Raw genomic sequence first — 6,254 nt, forward strand, 5'->3', positions numbered from 1 at the left:
ACAAAACAAGTATAAGGATGAAATTCAATGAAGACATCATTTTCAAATGTAAGCTTTGATACACTAATCATTTTTTTCTTGATCTCTGGTACAGTGAGTATATATCTGAGTCTAATTGTTTGTAGGGTTAGGTATTGAAATAGAACCAACATGAGTAATTTTACGACACTTACTATCACCAACCATCAGTTTTTATTTACCTTTGTATGTTGAGTTTGACCTGGAGGTTGTTAAGTGTTGCAGTGACCTGGTTGGTTGCACTAGAGTCCATGTACCAAGATGGATTCATAACCCTCTCACTCCCGACGAAGAAAGAAGCTCTAGACTGAGCTGACGATGGAGGCTTTGTTGAAGACGAGAGAGGTTGATAGGATCAAGCATGTGCCAGCAAGCATATGCGATATGTCCTTGTTTCTTGCAGATCTGACAAGTCAATCAAGAATTTCCTCGATCACCATTGATGCATCCTCTTCCAGTTCTTCCTCTTCCAGATCGTCCTCTTCCACAAGAATCATTGTAGTTGACGTTTGCATCTTGAATGTTGACATCAAGGATTGCATTTTGTTGTTCGATTCAGGTCTCTTGAGAGAGCGACATAGCGAGCACTTCTTGAATTGTGACTTCCGGACGAGACTGATCGCAATTTTTAAGCCTATTGTTGATCATCGCCACATTTACATCATACTCACATGGTAATCCCATGAAAATTGACGTAATTAGGTCATCTTTAGAGACGTCACATCCAGCTAAGAACAGAGGGTCCGGGATTGTCTCCGTCTTCACAAAGTAGTCAGAGATGGCGAGATTTCCTTTCCTCGTCGTTGCAATTAAAGCTTGAGCGGCATGACTCGTGCTTCCGAATTCACAACAAATTGACTCTTCAAGGCTCTCCAGACTCCTCACGATGTGGTGACTCGAGTCACAGATCTGAGTTTTGTCGTTGAGAGAGAAAATAACAGCCATGAGAGAAGCAATTGATCTTCTCTCATCCAGCGATCAAACTCAGAAATGCGATGTGAATTGATTCCTTCAGCATTAGTGGCTTCAATGAATTCATTCGGGTGGATCTTTGTTCTGTCGACGAAACCTCGAAGATCCTGACTGTTGATCGTCGGAAAAACCTGAGATCTCCACAGTGAGTAGTTGTCTATGTAGAGCTTGATTGAGATCATAGTGTTCCGCGTCGGAGTGAACTGACAGTTCATGAAGGACCGCGCAAATAGATCGTTGATATGCAATGGTAGAGAAGACGAACCTTCAAATTCCATTGTTGAGCTCTGATATCAAATTAAGATTTAAGAAGTGTTTGGACTTGTAAAGAGAAAACCTTCTCTTGAATTCTCATTAACCGTATCAATTGAATATAATTATACATACATATATATATATATATATATATATATATATATATATACATTACATTAGTCAATCGATCTCTAACTAACTTAACAACTTATTGGTCCACTTGACCTCATTGACCAATTGATGTTGCCATGAACTCTGACTAACTGATCTCTAACACTATCAAAGAGATTGAGACTTTGAAATCAAGCTGTATTTAGAAGTTAGGGAAATTAATCACATTATAAATTTATTTTTAACCCCATGAGCTATAAATATATGGTTAAAAATTGTGTATTTATGCATTAATTTAACATTTATCCTTCTTAATTTGCATATATTTCTACAACTTTCAAATATTGACTATGTTTGACTAAACTTATTAAGCTTAATTTTAGTTTTTTTTTTCTAAAAGTAAAATCATATTTAAGTGTTATTGGTAAAATTATTTTTTATAAAAACTAAAAAAGTGATTTTGAATATTCTAACTAAAAAACTAAAAACTACAATTCGAAGATTTTGTACGTAACTTTAGTTTTTAGTTGGTAGTTTCTCTCTCTTAATATTTTTTTTTCTTACACTAACTTTTAATTCTAATTATCTTTATATGCTTTTATTAAATAATTTTTTTGAAGTCATCAAAATTTATAATTTATTTTTTATAATATATAGACACCCATTTTGATATATTTTTTCTATAGCAAAAAATATCTTATTATTATTATTAATTACATTTTATATAAATAATTATTACTTATAAATATTAATATGTATTTTACCAAACATTAAATCAGCTTTTGCTAATAGCTGCAATTATTTTACAATAGTTTACCCAACACTCATTTGTTTTTAAAATATTAGTTTTTTCCTATAGTTATTTTAAAAGCACTTTTTTTAAAAGCAAAGCTACAACCTCAATGACATTTCTAGTTAGCCAGTAACATGTGTATTTACTTGGGAAAAAAAAAACATTTGTATTTCGTACTGAATTAAAATAAACTACACGTGGTTCCCTGAAACGACACGTGGAGCTTCGGATGTTTAGGTATGCTTGGGGAATTTTGAATGCCATTTTTTCTATAAAATATTTGGCAGTGCCTTTTTTTTTTTTACTTTTTGTTATAGTGGAGAGTAGGGTAAGGAGGATTGAACGACACGTCGCACGCGAGGACGTTTTGTAAGGGCAGACTTGGTTCCTTTTGTCACCAAGACTTGAGTTGAATCTTCCTCTTTCGACTGAAGCGTCAACGCTCGTTAACACCACCAAACACAATATATTCAATTTCTTGAATTCATGATACAAAAATACAAAACGTGACACATGATTTTCGTAATATTGTATGTCAACGCATCCAATTGAATATATATATTAAAGGCGCGTTGTTGTTTAATGGAGTTTCCGTAGTAACAACCAACCCAACTCAACCCACGCTGTTTGAGCATATCAAGACACGTTCAGTTGTAAATGGAAAGCGGAAGGAAAATTAAATGTCATACAGGAGCACAAAATTGAGTGGCGGTTTTTATTTCATTGTTATCTCGAGAGTTTTATCTTATGATCGATCTCTGACTCTGAGTTAATATGGGCTTTTGCATGTATACCCATATTCTTATACATATAATAAATATATAAGAGCTAATATATTGAAAAAAGTCTACAAGTTCAAGTTGTTCATGTTCTCTTTTGTACGTTTTGTTGTGTCAAAATATGCCTGTACTTGCATGTGATGAGAGAGAGATGAGTCATATTTTCTTGGTTCATCTTGAATAATATTTACAGCTTTTCCGGGTTCTAAGGCCTTCTGGCCCTTCTCATTGGACACTTCTTTTCTCTTCTCTAACTCTCTAGACAGATAAACACGACTGTTACCATGCTTTTTATTTGTTCTGTGTAATTCTTCTTAGATATAACATCGAGAGGTCTCATGTGTAGTCTCAATCGTTCCTATCCATAATGGATAAAATTGTCTGCCAAAATTACACTGTTCCCACCAAATAGTCACTTGTCACCCCACCCCACTCTATTTTACTACTATATACATATTTCTCTCTGCGTAGTTATGGGGTACAGTCGTCTCATTAATTATTCCAATATCAATCACAAACAAAAACTCATATACATCTTTCTATTTAGTTTTTTTTCTCTCTTTTAATAACTTTTACGATTCGGGTCCACATTTCTGCTTCCACAGAATCTTAAATTGTTTCTTTTAGGCCCCCAATGCTGCTATACAGTACATATCACGTATAATGAAAGTTATGTAACTATGTATCTATGAACTGTTCAATCCAACTTTTCAGGATTTTTTATTTTTATTTTTTATAATCTGATCGATCTAACTCTTTTTTTTCTTTCCCCAGTTTGGTAAATATATAAAGAATTGAACCGAAAAAAAAAACTTGTTCCTTTTTGCTGGAATTCAACTAAACCCTATATTTCTGGGACGGACTGCAGATATATATATATATATATATATATATATATATATATATATATATATATATATGTGTGTGTGTGTGTGTGTGTGGATTTCAGTTACATTGAAATATTTTTTTTTTTATTGAAATATTGGTCAGTCAGTAATATTGTCCTTAGTTCCAAACTAGCTTCTTTGAGTTATAGGATATTTCATTTTATTTAAACTTTAAATGTGCCTTTACTTTTATAATGTAAACAAAGGTTATCAAATAGTGTATGTCATATCATACTTACCAAATATATTCCTTTCCAAAACCTCATTGTCAGGTGGGTGTGAATACATAATGTAATCAAAATTATTTACAAATTGTTTTCAGTAGACGACGTTATTATAAGCATTTATTTTAGACGGCAGCTATTTTCGTTCTCGTTATCGTGGTTGAGCCTTATTAACCTTGTTTTGCAGTAAATACGTGTTAATATTCCAATTTAGTTATAAAAAATTCAGAACTAGACATATTATGCAGTAAATATATGTAAATATACAAACACACATCAAGCCATTTACAACCCGAACCTCCAAATCTCGTCTGAAATTTTTAGGGTTTATGAAAAAAATCTAAGATTATGAATAAGCTATATACGAATATTAACATCCATTTACAATACATGAATCATTATCGACGAGTAAGATGATTAACATAAAATAAATGTTTTCAGAAATCGAATCCTAAAACTCAGGTTATCTTTCCACCTTTTGTATAATTCTTTTTCTGAAATTAGTAAATACTTGTAAAACTATCAAGAACATCTACAAATCCATACCTGAGAGAGTCGCTGCAGCCGAAATCGGAGGTCGGCGATGGTGGATTGGATTTCGTCGGAGGAGAGACAAAGATTTTTCTTTTTCTTTTTCTTTGAGAGTTTTTTTTAAAGCTTTTTTTAGACCGAGTAAATGGTGCAGCGGTTAATGAATAGGTTTAATAACCTAGAATCTCGGGAATAGAAATTTCCTGTTTTTTTTTCATCATTAAATGGGCGAATGGGCATGGATTTTTTTTTGGGCATTCTAGTAATTTTGGACGACTACTTAATTGGTGCTGGCTATTTACTAATTATTTACAAACCTTGGCTATTTAGCAATCTATAAGGTTTGGTTTGACTACTTTGCTAAATTACCCAAAAAAATATAATAGGAACTAACATAGTTAATAAGATAATAATTAAATTACTCCTCTCATTGCAAATTCATTTTAGAACGAAACTTCGTAATATTAATTGATAACGAAATCATGAAAGAGTTATTATTAGGATATTGTCAATATTACTTATTCCCTCCCACTTACCATAGGACGCTAGCTCAAGGTTTCGTGCAGCTAAAGGTGGAATTTTTGACTCGTTAAAATTAATCAATCGATTAATTTACCCTAATGTCTTTTTTGGTTAAGATTAACTAAATAATTTTTTTTAAATTATTTTTCTGGTTAATCGGATAAGAGTATATATATATATATATATATCTCCAAAGGTTTACGGGTTAAAACTTGTAACTAGTTTTAACACAACGATTATATGTGTTGAATGGTTAACGGTTAATCATTTAAAATGGTTAAAGATTAATGCGGTTAACTATTTTTCTTTCCATTACATATAACTTAGACTAGTCATGCCATCAATTAACCATGGTAAATATATTATTAATATCCACTGATTTTATCAAATATTGTCTTCATTTCATGATTTTTATAGTTGATCACTCCATCCATTATTTATTATTAAATCATAGTCCATTAGGAAATTAGTTAACTTAAACGTTTGATATTACTAAATAGCCAACATTTGGTAAATCTTAGGTAAATAGCCACTTTCATATACCAAACGTTGACTATTTACCTAAGATTTATGTTTGAAAGCGGCTATTTATCTAAGATTTATGTTTGAAAGCGGCTATTTACCTAAAATTTACCAAACGTTGACAATTTAGCAATGTCAAACGTTTAAGTTGGCTATTTTCCTAATTTTCATTCGGGAGAGTGAGCATACTAGCCCAATCAACCCACCAATATTAGGAGAATAGCCCAAGTTTGAATAAATTAAGTGAATAGCCCAATTAATCTTTCACTACCTAAATTACCCTCATATATATGAGCAAAACTCAATTTTCCCAAAACCAAAACCTAAACTTGTTCTCGTCTTCGTCCATTTCACGCCACCGATCCACTTCACGCCGCCGATCCATTTTACGCTGCCGCGTCGTCGCCAATCGTCGTCCATCCTCGTTGCTGATCCTACGTCGCCGGCGAGATCCGTCATAGACGCCGTCAAGATCCGCCATAGACGGCGTCGATTCCGTCGAGCTCCGGTGGCGGCGATGCTCGACCCCACCGGAGCTCGTCACCAATCGTCGTCCATCCTCGTTGCTGATCCTACGTCGCCGGCGAGATCCGTCATAGACGCCGTCAAGATCCGCCATAGACGGCGTCGATTCCGTCGA

Source organism: Urtica dioica, chromosome 12 (assembly GCF_054948205.1).
Source record: "Urtica dioica subsp. dioica isolate 48M chromosome 12, U.dioica_male_clone48M_v1_H2, whole genome shotgun sequence".
In the NCBI taxonomy this organism is placed as follows: domain Eukaryota; kingdom Viridiplantae; phylum Streptophyta; class Magnoliopsida; order Rosales; family Urticaceae; genus Urtica; species Urtica dioica.